The sequence below is a fragment of the Myotis nattereri genome (assembly GCF_964212035.1).
Source record: "Myotis nattereri genome assembly, chromosome: 15".
NCBI classification, from domain to species: Eukaryota; Metazoa; Chordata; class Mammalia; order Chiroptera; family Vespertilionidae; genus Myotis; species Myotis nattereri.
This window is the reverse complement of record NC_138090.1, coordinates 8,951,490-8,967,092: the sequence shown is the minus strand read 5'-3', so window position 1 is coordinate 8,967,092 and position 15,603 is coordinate 8,951,490.

Below are 15,603 nucleotides of genomic sequence, written 5' to 3'. Positions count from 1 at the left end.
AGGGGACACTTTGCAAAGTAGGCTTTTATATAGAGAGATGTCCCCTCATTACAGTCTTAAACACATCACAAATCTTACTAATAAATGTCTTAGGAAACCTATAGGGGCAACCTTTTGCTGTTGTTGTTTCAAAAAGTACTTGTTTCAACAGATTTGATTCTTAAAATTCAAGTATATTTAAAGCTTGGTGTACTAGTATGATCTCTAAATTCTTCCTCACCCTTGCTAGATGACCCTAGACTTTCAAATATAGTGAGATCATTTGTGGGGTGGAAGACATTGATAACTTTTTTGAAAATATGTACCATGGTATTTTTTCCAGCTTTTATCAGTTGTAGCTGAAAACAGATTTCCATAAAATAAACTAAAACCACTTAATCCCCCCAAACATCCTCAAAACAAACCAATCCAGAAATACACCCATTTGTGCGGACCTAATCAATTTCACTTCCCATTGCATTTTTTTCCAAGTTGGACTCTTTGATAATTTAGAACTTTGCTAACTGTTTATCAAGTTTACAGCTGGCTGAAATCATGAGTTTGCTTTCCATTAATTTGGATGAGAAAAGAAACCTAAGTAATATTTGTGAAAGTCATGAAATTTTCATGAGAGCAAATAAAAACCCTAATTTTTGCTTGATAAGTATTTTACTTCTTGGTGCCATGATTCCTTGATATGAAAATCATTGGTAAAATCATTAGCGGAAGTTTCTCTTTGGTGGGGACACACTATTGGGTGATTTAAATAACCATAAAAATAAAATAATTACTTCTCACTGAAGTGGACACTTTTGCTTAAAGAGATATACATATGCTCTTTAATTTGGGAATTCAAAATCAATCAGTAAATTAGAGTTAAATTCCTGGTGTATCACACCTTGGGAATCTTCTCTTCTATTCGTCAACATTTACTTGGCATCATAGATCAGTGGTTTAATATATAAATTTGGTCCAATAAATCAAATGGGAGTACTTGCCCGTATCTTTTTTCACCATAACTATACTCCTTATAAGACCTCCACTAGTCTGAGGATTTCAGAAAAAGTATAGTGCAAAAAAACCCTATACAGATTCAGCTTTTTGCTCCTTATCCACTAGGAATTCAAACAAAATGTAGAAAATGTAAGACATGTAAGTGTTCACAGCACATGTCACAAGGCTTTTGTCTTAAAACAAGTACCTGCAATCAGGACCTATTCCTGTGGTTTATTTTATTTGTTGATTTATTTTATTTATGCAATGATATTATGCAGCTTAAATTCATCTTCTTGTATGTTGAAGGAATGGCTACAATATTGGCCAAGTAAATAAGCCTTCACTGCCTTTCCATCACCAACTGAATTAAATATCCCCTCTTTGCTTTCATAGCATCTTCTACTGGACTTTTTAATAGTACCTATTGCCCTGTATTGTAACTCTTTCCCTTCTCCCTCCCTCCTTCCCTTCTCTCTGTGAGCTCCTTTGACATGTGGCCTGTCTTTCTTTGTCTAATGCTCATGTAGTAGGAAGCCAAATTCCACTAACTTTGAAGTTTAAGCTAGATTTCCATCAGTGCAATTGAATAAAGCCATTCTTATGGCCCTCCCTGTAGTTACATTTATAAGTAGACGAAATGAATGCTAATTAATTGTGTAAAAAGAGTTTCTGTTTTTAACATGGTTTAACGGTATTTCTATTTAAAATCTGAGAGAAAACTTTTGTTGTTATGGAATATTTAATTGTTTTTCTTCTTAAGCGATGTATCTATATCTATCAATTTTGAAGAAAAATGTAAAAATAAGAAATCATATTTGATCAACAAGTTACTGAAAACTTTAAGCTAGTAATGATAATAACAGTGACATAAATATCAATAACCACAACTAGTTTGGGTTGTGTACCCTCTGCTCCTACACATGCATAGCCTGACCCAATATTGACATCCCCATTAGAACAGTACATTGAGTACAATTGATGCACCTCCATTGACACATCACCTGGAGCCCAATGTCCATGGTAGAATTCATTCTTGATATTCCACATTCTATGGGTTCGGGCAAAGTTACAATGACAGGTATCCACTATTAGAGCATGCTACAGGCCAGTTTCACTGCTCTAAATACAAGATTTTATATAACATTTAATGTAAGATCTAAAGTATACAAAACCATGAAATATACATATGCTATCTATATGGTACATATGTGCATAGGTAGGTATGTCCTATCAATTTCATTCTATGGTTGGTTATAGCATATTATGATTCAGTATCATTTACACACACAAACACACACACAACAGAAGGTGTTTTTCATCTTTGTATCCCTGGTGATAAGAGAAGGCCTGGCAAAACTATGAACCTCATGATGTATGCTTTAAATTAAAACCAACAATAGCCTATTTAACAACAAGAGCAAATATTTCTTTCCACGCATTCTATTCTGTTGCCACTGTTAATAAATGAACCTTGTAGCTGACAAAATTTAAGAGAATCTCACTGGAGAGAGAGATTGTGCTGAAATTAGGTTTTTAAATAGCACAGCAGTGACAAAGGAGACAAACCCGACAGGCCATTTCTATCCTCATTTGCCCGGGCTTTCAGGTCTGAGGGACCTTTCTCAGTTTCTAAGTCAATACAAATCAAACATAATCACGCTAGTTTGTCCTTTATGTTCCACTGCCCAAGTGTCACTCTATTACCCAAGGTCCTTTGGGCTAAAGTTAGATGCTTTTTATCTTGGCATCTAAGGCAGATGGGTGATGTACCTGATATGAGAGTCCAAACTCATCAGGATGGTACATAGAGCTAAGGTCATTCTAGCTTTCAAATGCTAACTGTTCTGCCAACAGTCTTCATTCACAAAAATGGTAAAGGCCACGCTTATGTAGCTTTAGTGCAAGAGGTAGACATACCTTCATTAATTAAATATCCCAAATAAGATATCATTAGAAAAAGAGAAAAAAAGGCCTAAAGGATGTGAAATATAAGAAGTGTCTATGGGAGGGTGGGTAAAGATTCTTAGATTATAATGGAATATGTAAAAACAGATTTAAAAAGAGTGTCAATCTACGGCCTGTTTCTACTTCGTCCCCCAGCCCTTTCTTTTGCATGAATAAGGCCTGTGCTCTATTCCAAAGAGCCCCATGTCAGTTACTGCCTTAAGGTTCTTCCCCAGCTGAGGTCCATGTGTGTCTTCCATAAACTCACTAGAAACAAAATATATTTCTATTACACTTGTCCCAGGTATTTCTCAGGCCAACTATGCATGTTTTCCTTTTTGTGTTCATAGTTTTCCTGCCGGAAGCCGGTCCATGCTTGCTGTTTCAAGGGACCTGGCATATATGGCATACTGTTCTTAATATGTTTGCTCACCTTTTCGGCACTATGTGTTTTAACCAAGGTCTCTGAGAAAGGTTGTTTCCCCAGGTAGGGATTTTCCCCTGAAGTTAGGGAGGGAATAAAACCTTTTAACTAAGTGCCAGGCGGGTAATTAATCACTTTAACTATGAACAATCATGCTTAAGCTACATAATCTTTACTCCCTGGAATGGAGATAAGAAACGCCCTAACCTTTGGAATAGAGATTGATAGGATTAGAATCAACTGGTATAAATACAGATGTAAGAACACAGAACTTAGAAGACAGAACTTAGAAGACAGAACCTACACACAGAACTTAGAAGACAGAACCTACACAGAGCCTAGAGACAGAAGAACTTCGCTGGAGAGAACATGGCAAAAGATCCTGGACTGAACCTGACTACAGAAATTGGCAAGAGAACCTGACTAGAACCTGGTGACTGAACCTGGCTGGAGAACCTGGACAGAACCTGGCTGAAGAACCTAGCAAGAGAACATGGACACAGAACCTGGCTGGAGATCCTAAGCAGAACCTCTCTGGAGATCCAGACCAGAACTTGGCTGGAGATCCTGGCTGGAGATCCTGGCTAGGCTGCTGATCAACTGAACACTCTCTCCGTGTCATTCCTTCTTCGCCGACTCCGTCCACACTTTTGGGGACCCCTGGACCCGCTGGGGCTGGACCCCGGCATTTTCCCTTAAGTCTTCCAGTTGTCTCTCTATCACTCTCATGCTGTCCAGATTTTCCCTGGGAATGTGTTTTCCCATTGCAGCTGTTTTAGTTACAGTTAATATGCAGTGCCCCCTTGGAAGTTCAACCCACTGGGAGTTTGATCACTATGACATGTGCTGACCACCAGGGGCAGCACGGAGCGAAGGCAGGCCCCGGCCGGCAGCTGGCAGCCACTAGGGCCCCTACCCGTGCACAGATTTTGTGCACTGGGCCTCTAGTTATAACACAAATCAATGGAGTGCTGCAGTGTAGATTTTGGAAATGCATTTCCTGTAGTTTTATCCTTATTAGTGTTCTCCAGGTGTGAGGGTAATTCCTCAACTATTGAAAATATGTGAAGGGCCTTTGACTTAGCAGCAGTGGCAGAAGCCAGAGCAAGGACACAAAGATACTTCTGCATGGGGCAGGGTGTCCCAGACAAGAGAGTATGTTTACCATTCACAACCCTTGCTGTCTTCTCTAGAACCATTTTCCAAACATGTATGTTTGCTTGAGATATGTATTTAAAGGGTACCCAAATATCACATAAGCCTTTAAAATGCAACACAAAACAGCCTAGCTGGTTTTGCTCAGTGGATAGTGTCGGTCCATGGAACAAAAGGTTCCAGGTTTGATTCCAGCCAAGGGCTTGTACCTCAGTTGCAGGCTCAACCCCTGGCTCCAGGTCAGGGTGCATGTGGGAGGCAACCAATTGATTTGTCTCTCTCACATCGATGTTTCTCTCTGTCTCTCTCCTTTCCTTCTACTCTCTCTAAAAATCAATGAAAAAATATCCTCGAGTGAAGACTGACTAAATGCAATACAAAACTAAGATTCCCGCCCTTGCTGGTTTGGCTCAGTGGATAGAGCGTCGGCCAAGGGACTGAAAGGTTCCGGGTTTGATTCTGACCAAGGGCATACCCAGGTTGTGGGCTCAATCCCCAGTAGGGAATGTGCAGGGGGTAACCAATCAATGATTCTCTCTCATCATAGATATTTCTATCTCTCTCTCCTTCTCCCTTCCTCTCTGAAGTCAATAAAAAATATATTTTAAAAAATCCAACACCCATTAAAAAAAAACAAAAAAACAAAAACTAATACTCCCATGGGTGTGTTTGGGGATCATGCAGATTCTGAAAACATTTCCTAGCTTACGCTGTTGTGAGCTCTTAGTCATGTACAATCTATCCAGACATAATGGGTATACTTGTACCCAAAGGACACACTACTGACCATTCCTGGTTTCCAACCATGTGTAGCAAGAGCCTGTGGTTCACAGAGATTGTCAAGGTTAAGGAAGAGATAGTAACTGACATTGATCTAGTGCCTGGGACTTTCCAGGCTCTGGGTTAATTACTCCACATTCTCCCTGTAATTATATACTCACTTTATCTCCGTGTAGTAGGTGTCATTTTGGAGGTAAGAAAACTAAGCCATAGAGAAATTAAGTAATGTGCCCCAGGATTACTACGCACCTAGTTTATATCAACACGGGGATTAATGAACAATAACAAAACTCGTCTTCCAAGTACTGACCCTGCGTTCCAAAATACTGGTGTATAGTACTTTTAAAACTTATTTTAATGAGTATATGAAAAGAAAGCAGACTTCAATATCATAAAGAAAGAAAGACCCAGAATCAATCATGTTCTCTACTTCCTGGGGAAGAAGAAATACATATACACATGCAAGCAAATACATATATATATGTATACATTTATATATAATGTATAAATAGATCTGTGCAAAGGATAATAATAAGACAGGCTTATAGGACTCTTGATAAATAGTATCTCCAGACAGTTAATCTGTTTTAAGTCATGTAAATAACTTTCCCTTCACAATTCTGGTGGCCACCAATTGTAAGTATAGTGATAGATAAAACTGATAATGCTAAGATGGTTTGTTTGATGGCAAATTTAATATAATGTAGGGAAAACACAGGTTTATAATTGTTCATATGGAAAACAACTCAATAGTTAATAAATAATGATAATAATAAAATCTGTGTTTTGTGTGTTTGTAACGGTAAACCTCCTTTTGACCCACCCTGCATTCATGTGTTTAAATATGTGATGAAATGTGCCCTGGCTGATGTGACTCAGTTGGTTGGGCATTGTCCCTTGTACTGAAGGATTGCTGGTGTGATTCCTGGTCAGAACAAATGCTCTGCATGGGGGCTCAATCCCGGTGGGGGCCATGCAGGTGGCAGCTGATCACTGTTTCGTTCTCACATCAATGTTTCTCTCTCCCTCTCCCTTCATCTCTCTCTAAAAAAACCCCAAAACCACACCAATAAAAGAGAAATATGCAAATTGACCATGCTTTCATGACACCCACCAGCCAATCAGGAGTGAGTATGCAAATTAACATAACAAGAGTCACCAAGTGGTTGGGGGTGGAGTGGGACACTTGCGCCCCAGCTGTTCTAGGTCTCTGGGCAGTGTGGGAAGGTGGAAAGGTGGCTCCAGGCTGGAGCAAAGGTGGTGCTGGCAGCCAGGGGAAGGAAGGCCCATTCTTGCACAAATCTTGGGGCATCGGGCCTCTAGTAACAATAATAATGAAAACTATCTTTAAATATATGATGAAATTTATATTGCATTTAATGTAAGTGTTATATGCTTATTTTCAGATTACTTATTTTGATTTGGATCTTGTGGGTTAAACAAAGGCAGGACTGTACTTATTTTCCTTGAACTTCATCACCAAAAGCAAATGATCTTCTATTCTATTTTATTACACCCTGCAGTGTTTTGTTTTTTTTGAGAAACCTATAATTTCTAAGTAGCACCAGTAATTAACTAGATGCTGCTGTTTGCATACAAATAATAGTTACTGTAATTCTGTTCAACTTTATAGGAGAAAGAGAGCACATCACAGTGATCAATTCCCTTTCAATGTGAAAAACTGATTTTCTAAAACTCCCCAGGAGTAACATATTAAATAAGGCATAGAAGAGCTTATTTTAAAACACGCATAAATGAGCACTGGCCAGGAAACAGGCATGGGGTATTATGGGGTATCTAGATTCAATGTCATTAAAGCTTAAATTTGGCATTGTTGGGAGGTGTGGGGAGGGTGTGCATGAAAAGACAGCACTCCTAAGGGGCACTTCTAGACCACAGAGTCGGCAATAATTGGTGTTACTTCCTGCCTGCATAAATGCTGCAGGTCTCGTGTAAATAAGAAAAAGGAGCTTTTAAGAATTCTGATTTCAACTCATGACTTTGAATTTAATGAAACCATTCAAGTTCAGCACTTTAATCTCACAAATTGGTTTATCACAGCCTAGTGGCCACTTCTTGTTTTATAATAAGCACAACAAAATAATATCTATGAACACTTAGAAAATTAAACCAAGGGAAGTATATGCAATTCTGAGCTCATTAGACACAATTCATATTTTCATCTGTCTCATTAGAGAGGTTTTTATGAACTGAAAAATGTACTTTTGTATCTGTGTGTGTGTGTGTGTTGTTTTTTTAAAATTTTCAGGCCAATTGGTAGGAGCCAAGTTTCCTCATTATTCCCAAACAAAAAGCATATATTTTAAAGCACAACTTGAATGAGGCGAAAAGCAGAGCGATGAAGAAATTCAGAACCATGAGGATATGATAAAACAAACTACTGTTTTCCAGTATGGAGACAATTTCCAGTGAATCCTGCTGCATTATAACTCAGATTTAATCCCACTTTTCCAGAACCTTGTATCTGAAAAGAAGCATAATTGGCATTCTGGGCAAAAATCATGAGGTCACAAACTGCAATTGAAACATGGACACAGTATTTGTTAATGCCCATGGCTCCGTCTAACAAGAAAAATTTTGCCATAGCAAAGCTAATATTTGGCCTTGGATAACGAGTATAGGAAGCTGTCGTCTGTATTTTTGTCACATAAAATAAAAAAGTATAGCCAGGCCGGTGTGACTCAGTGGTTGAGCATTGACACAGGCACCAGGAGGTCGCTGGTTCGATCCCCAGTGTGGGCCATGCAGGAGGCAGCTGATGGATGTTTCTCGCTGATCGATGTTTCTCTCTCTCTCCCTCTCCCTTCCTCTCATTGAAATCAATAAAAACATACTAGTATACATATTTTTTTAAAGTTTATGTTTGTGTGTGTGTGTGTGAAGCCAGTCAGATACAAGGTAAAATGATTAAATTTGAGCCTGACTTTAGGGAACATTTTTAAATGATATATGTCTCTTACACTGCTGTACAATGGGCACTATCGCTTCTATTTGGGTTGTTTTTATAGCTTTGATTCCAGTACTAACAAGCAATATAAATTAAGCCTGAGGATGGCTTGAGGGTTCACCTTAACAGTCTTCATCATGAGTTTGTCTGAGCTAAAATAACATTGCAAAAACTTAGCATTTGATAGAAGAGTCTAAATGTGTATTGATTTCAAACTCTACCTTGTAAATGATTGAGTTAAGGGTATTGAATCAGATTCCCCTATTACCTAAGTTACTCCTGGGCTGAAATAGTCCTCCTGGGACATGGCCGCCTTTGGGGAGATGAACTGTAATCCATACTTGTGTGACCTTAACAGAAGAGCGAACCAGCTTTAAGTTTAGTTTCCACTAATCACAATTCAAGTCCTCTCTCTCGTGGGCTTACTTATTCAACTGTAAGGTGGTTGGGGAAGGAGATAATGGGAAGTGTTACCTCCCTTGTTCAGGTTCATACACTGGGCATCACCTGTTTTTTGACCTCATATGACCCCTTCATCTCTACTCTGCTAACAATACCCTATTTCCTTTTGGGGACCTACTTCACCCCCATCGTGAGCAGCTGCTAAGTCTTATGTTCCCTCAAATAAGGATTGAGTAGATAACAAACAATGTGGACTGTCAATGTCTCTCTTCTAGAACTTTGAATCTCCAGAGGAATTATCTAGGCATAGAATTTTTTTAGTTTTACTGTCACTGAATTGTCACAATTTTGGCACTTTCTGCTACCTGGATTCTTACCATTACCCTGGTTTCTGACCAGGTTCTTCAGCCATCCTTTCCGTGGTACGAGGCCCCCTTGCCACAAATTCCTTTTCAGCCAGAAGCAATTTCTGTTACTTGCACCCCAGCCATCCTATATAACACATGCCAGACGTCACTAATTAATAATGATACACACTGAGATGGTCACAACCATAGGATCCTTACCAACAAAAGGACCCCAAGCTATTACTTGTAATCAAATTAAATTGGCACCAGAAGTGAAAAGATTAATCATCCAAGAAAAGTTACACATATCTTTTACCTCTAATACTGAAAGGTGTTTGGAGTCTACTGACTAAACCCCATGCAAATCTGCAATTCACCACTAGCCTTGTCCATCATGGTTCCTCACCATGATCTTCATGCAACGAATTCCAATTCATTACTAAAGTATCACAAGCAGCTCTTAGCTCCCCCATGGAGTGGTTCCTGACTAGTGTAAGGAGAAACTAAAGGGAGGGAGGAATGTGGCAAGAAGGAGAAAAATATTTGTCTGAAAGAAATGACATAACTTAACTCTTTTAATCTACATGTGTGTGTATGTACATGTCTCTCTATTACTAGTATGTGGGTAAAAATAAATAATTTAAGTTTGCAAACTTCACTGCATACTTTGCAATGAAATACCTCAGTGAACGTATTTTATACACAATTGTTAATATGTGAACTTCATTTACCATCTTTCATTCTAAACCACTTCTTAAAGACTCATTTTTTTTTGTCTTGCTCAGATTTAGACAATCTGGAAAGTGGCATAATGAAACCAATTTTAATATTCACTGTGCATTCGAGTAACATTAAAAGAGATGGCTCACCTCACCTCGTTATATAGATACATTTTTTTCTGAAACTATTTCTGCAAAACATTAAGTATGCAAATCCATACTGGAGTGGGGTGGACACTTGATGCACTATGACTGGTGTCCTTCCAGGATGAGGAGAAGAGACACAGAGGTAAACACACGGGAGAAAAAACACCACGTGACATTGGGGACCAAGGTTGGAGTCACGTGGCTGCAAGTCAAAGACCACCGAAGCCCCCTGGCAAACAGCAGAAATTAAGAGAAAGGCAGGGAACAGATTCTTCCCTCAGGCTGAGAGACAGCCTGGCCCTGATGACACCCTAATTTTAGACTTATAGCTTCCAGAACTATGAAACAATACATTCTCTTTAAGCCAGAAATGTTTTAAGCCGCTGAGTTTGTGACACTTTGTTATGGCAGCCCTTGGAAACCAACAGAGTCTATTTTTATGTATTAATTAATATACTTATTTTCTCAGCAAGTTGTTATGGAATCTACTACTATCACCCAGGCATAGGGCATTATGAGTATCCAAATGAATAATGCAAGGCTCTTGTTCTCCAGAATTCAGACAGAGAAAGGTGAGTACCGTATGAGTTCACTCATATGTGGAATCTAAAGAACAAAACAAATGAACAAACAAAGTAGAAAGACTCTCGAATCCAGAGAACAGATTGACGGTTGCTACAGGGGAGGGGCTGGTTGAAAAAGGTCAAGGGATTAAGAAGTACAGATTGGTAGTTACAGAACAGTCACAGGGATATAAATTACAGGATAGGGAATACAGTCAATAATATTGTAATAACTATTCATGGTCCCAGGTGGGTACTTAAAATACTAGTATCAGGCGGACCCCCTCTGTAAATTACATGATTGTCTAACCACTATGCTGGACACCAGAAACTAATATAAAATAATTTGACTGTTAGCTGTAATTAAAAATAAAAAAGAATGCCGAATGAATGATGTTTTCCCCAGTGCCAACAGCCAGTTAAAATAGTATAATTTTATAAAGTATAATAGTATGCATATAAGCCCAAACAATGGACACAGACACCAGGGGGGTGAGGGCATGAATGGGGGTAGGGCGTGGGGGAGGCAATGGGGGGATAAGGACACATATGTAATACCGTAATCAATTAAAAAAACAAACAAACAACAAATAGCAAAAAATGTAATCTGTATTGTAGAGGGACAGAAAAATCATTCTATCTAAAACAGAAAAATTATCCTATCCAAATTGTTTTATAAATTTGTGTAAAACAGACAAATTTAAATTTAATATTTAATCAGGGCAATATCCATAATTTTATTACCATGCAGAGACTCTGATTTTCAGGAGCTGAAGTCATTTTACTGACATAGTATTCACTTCAATGAAAAATAAAAGATCCTCTTAAAAACAGTATAAATATAAATGCTGTAAGGAGTAACGCAAAGGATATCAGACTGTAAGGAAATATCAGCCTTACTAAAGGCTCTCTCAGCTGGACATGGACAGTGACCTGCAAATACCGTATTTTTCCATGTATAAGACGCCCCCCACTTTTCCAACAAAAAATTAAGAAATCAATATTTTAAGCATTTTGCTGGTTTTCCTCTTAAGGCCTTCTTCTTTGTTGGCATCTTAAGGAGTTGTTCTTCCTGTTTTCTCCACTGTCTGATCATACACTCAGTGGAAGGAGGTCCAATTGTCTCTGCAGCTCTATTTCCATGCTCTTTTGCATAGCTGATTACATTCAGTTTGAATTTTACAGAGTAAGACAATCGCCTACTGATATTTATCTTTTTATGTTTTGACAGCTTTAATGGGCTCAGATCACTCAGGTCCCTGCTGCATCTGGGCACTCTCTCCTCCACCTCCAATTGCAGCATCAGCTGACATCAGGAACATAAGGCTCATGGTTGGAAGAAGCCTGTTTAACAGGTATGGGCAGCTAGGCACCCATGCAGCTCCCTCCTTCTCCTCGGCTGACTTCCCTGTATAAGAAGCCCCTCGATTAAATGTCAGTCTAGTGATTTCAGGAAAAAAAATAGCGTCTTATAGATGGAAAAATATGGTAATTGTTAATGAGTGGACAAATGAATCAATGGGTAAGGCAATCAATGAGTGAATGTAAATGAAGAGTAAATATCTCAACAAACTTCGAGTGGGAAGAAATTTTAGCACTGATTTCAGAGAAGTTAGGATGATTCTAAGAGATCTAGACCAGTGGTTGGAAAACTGCGGCCCCTTGAGTGTGGCTCTTCCACAAAATACCACGTGCAGGCGCGCAGGTACAGTGCGACTGAAACTTCGTGGCCACACTCAAGGGGCCAAAGAGCCGCATGAGGCTCGCGAGCCATAGTTTGCCGACCACTGATCTAGACAAATAGGCAGGTGTGGAGGGGGTCAATAGTCCAGGTGAATTTGCATATTCAGGAATAAGGAAGTGAGAAATCACATGATTGTTTTGAGTAACTGTAAAGAATTCATTATGATTGGAGCATGAGATACACTGTTGTTGTTGGGGGTGAGGGCAGAGATATTCCTTAAAAGAAAGATTAGAAGAAAAATTGAAGAGATGCATGTCTTGCTAAGAAAGAGTCGTATCCTGAAGGCCACAGGGGTTGCTAGATATTTTAAGCAGGGGGAGGCAATGGCGAATTTACATTGTGAAGAATCCTGTTTTCTCAACGAACCTTTACCATATTGAGTGGATGTCTGCTCTCCTGGAATAGTAATGGGGTAGGATGGGCAATCAGCCAGGGCCTCTATGGCTTGTCAATAGCGGTCCTTTTGTGCTTGTGTGGTTGCATTTTAAGATTTCAGAGCACAGCTTCAGCTTTCTCGGCAGCTCTAGAGATCACTAGATGTGGTTCACCTTTACTGTGACTTGAATTCCATCTCCATGTTTGGCCCTCGATTCTTGTCCTTTTAGATCAAATCTCCAGGATCCTTCTCTAGTCTATGCCTTATGAAATGGATGGTAATAAAGGATAGATTGGCAGCCAATCATTTGGAGACAGCATATAAAATTTGCCTAGAAAATATTGTACATTAAATGCATACAAATCTATTCTTCAAACCCCAACATAACCTATCTTCCTTTACTGCTTAGAAGTTACTGAGTAAATACGAATTTTATTTAGTAGATACTTACGTTGGCTATCCATAAATGTGACGTCAGTAAATAAGCATGCCTACTGTGTGCTTCCCTCTTGACACAATACAGATCTGAGGAGCCTGAGGAATGTGTAGTAGGTTGAGATCACTTGGGTCTCCTTTGGAAGTCTGCCCAGGATTGAAAGCCCGCTGTTGCTCTGAGACGTCACCTGGGACCACATCATCAATCTCCCCACCTCTCCTGAACGGCTCGGATGCCGATCCGTCTGGCTTCCCTGAGTATTAAAGTAATGGGCTCCTGGCTCGATTTCAGCTCTGTCAAAACAGCTGTCGAGCCTCTCTATCGCCTTCCTACACGGCTTTAATCTACTCCCAGTTCCCTGACACATTGGAAGGAGGAAATCTGTTTTCTCTGTCACCTTCCCTTTCTCAGGCTGAGTCTGCAGGAGAACATCTTTTCTTTCGATAGGACGGTGCAGACTTGCTCAGAAAGCCAGGGATCTCATCCCTGCAATAAGTTGTCTAACTTGATTGTCTTGTTTCCCCCACACCCCGGAGGCTCCCGGTATGCTGCTCCCTCTGAAAGGGGGACCTGGCATCTATTCTCCCACGACTTATTTCACCTTCTCTGTGAAGTATTTGATCCCTAGAGGAGAAAATACTGCAAAATTACCCCTTTTAATGCCTGTACTATTCTTGAAATGCATTTTATTTGTTACTACTATCTCTTTTTCCTATTGGACAGTAAACTCTTTGATGACAAAAACTGCACCTCGGTACTAATATTAATAGCAATAACTACAAAAATATCTATGGACTGCATTATCTGGGCCGGACACTGGGCTAAATGCTTTCTGTGTATTATGTCATAGTATCCTCACTGCAAAGTTGAGGCTGTTTTCATGTGTTTGTTTTTAATTATTTTTTTAAACAAATGGCATGGAGAGCTTTAGGAATGTGTGCAAGCCCACGTAGCCTCAATGTGACAGTCTAGATTTAATTCCAGTCCAACAAATCCCAAAGCCTTCTCCCTTTACCTGAGTTCTGCCTCTGATCCCTGATAACAATGTACATTTACTAAGCAGCACTCTTTTTCCTCCGAAGAAAGAGGTTTATTGCATATTTAAATCAAGAGATACCTTCTACAGATAGGTTAGAATAAAGACCACGCATTTATAAAGGCACACATTAAGCACTTACCACAACGACAGACAAGGGCAGCTTTGATCATGTGAGTCCGTCCTCACAGAAACCGGCTTGGTAAACTAGTTTGGCTGCTTCTTGTTGATTTAAAATTTATTTTAGAATGAAGAGTAAATACCTCCTCTTGGCAAAGAAACAAAGATATCTCATAATTTTTGTCTGCTTATTTGTGTGTGTGTGTGTTGAGCAGGGATTTCTTCTGAAGTTTCAGGGAAGCCTAAGGCTCATCAACAAATTCCATTTTCTAGAATAGAGGCATGGTGCAGGAATGGGTGAGGACCAGCACATCTAACTAAAGTGACTATTGCTTGAAAGGCTAGGAGAGGCACGTTCTCCCCTTTACAAAACATGGCACTGATACCAGGAAGATAACCAAAATGGGAGATATGCAGGTAAATGGCATTGGGACACCTGGATTATGTGAGCTGTGAAATGCTACCTATGTCTAGAATTGCGATAATGTCTATGGATACATTTCCTTACAGTGTAAGCCCACTGATCTGGGTTGCCTATTACTTGATGCAGAAAGCATCCTAATTGACATGCGTGCAGAGATGAAATTCACACTCCCCCTGTTACATGAGATTTGGGCTTAACCCCCCTGGATCTCTACAGCTTCTCATCCAATGGGATTGAGTGTCTCCCTAAATTGGTTGCTGTGAGCATGAGATATGATAACATACATTAAACACTCATCAAACAATCCATGGCCATGTCACCAATTAATTGGTTGATATTAATGAAGCTACTTAACTGTCCCATCTTTTATCTCCTACCCCATGAAAAAAATAATGAACCTAACATTATTGGGCATAAACAATACCCCCAGCCCTGTACCAGGGGCATTACATTTGTCAACTCAATTTTAATTACTGCTCTAAGAGATGATGTCTATTCTTTTTATAGATGAGGAGATGGTACCTCGGGGGATGTTAAGTTTCCCAGAGCCTTGGGGAACACTTACTCATTCTGTGTAAACTGCTGACTATGAACATAATATCTGGCACAACAATAGAGAAATATTGGGAAAATAGGTCACTGGGAAAAAAACAACCATTCCAGTGAATCCCAGCCTTTGACAATAAGCCTCCAAAGGCAAGGTACATATTATTTTTAAAAAATCTAAAAAGTTTAAAATTAGCCAAGTAAGTTTATTTCCAAGTGAGCGTTGCTATAATATTATGGAGAGGAGTGCTGAGTAGGGCAAATCCCATGCCTCTCATTTACAAGCTAAGAATTTATGGGCAAGTCACCTATTCACTCTTGGCCTCTATATTTTCCTCTGTAAAATGGAGATAGTAGTTACATCTCCATTCAACCCGAAACAACTAACCAAGAAGCCACTGCACATACAACACAGAGCAAAAATACAGGGCCATCTACGCGCTCAACCAATGCTAGCTATCGTTGCAATTACTATGTTCATTACCACGGGGGGTTGA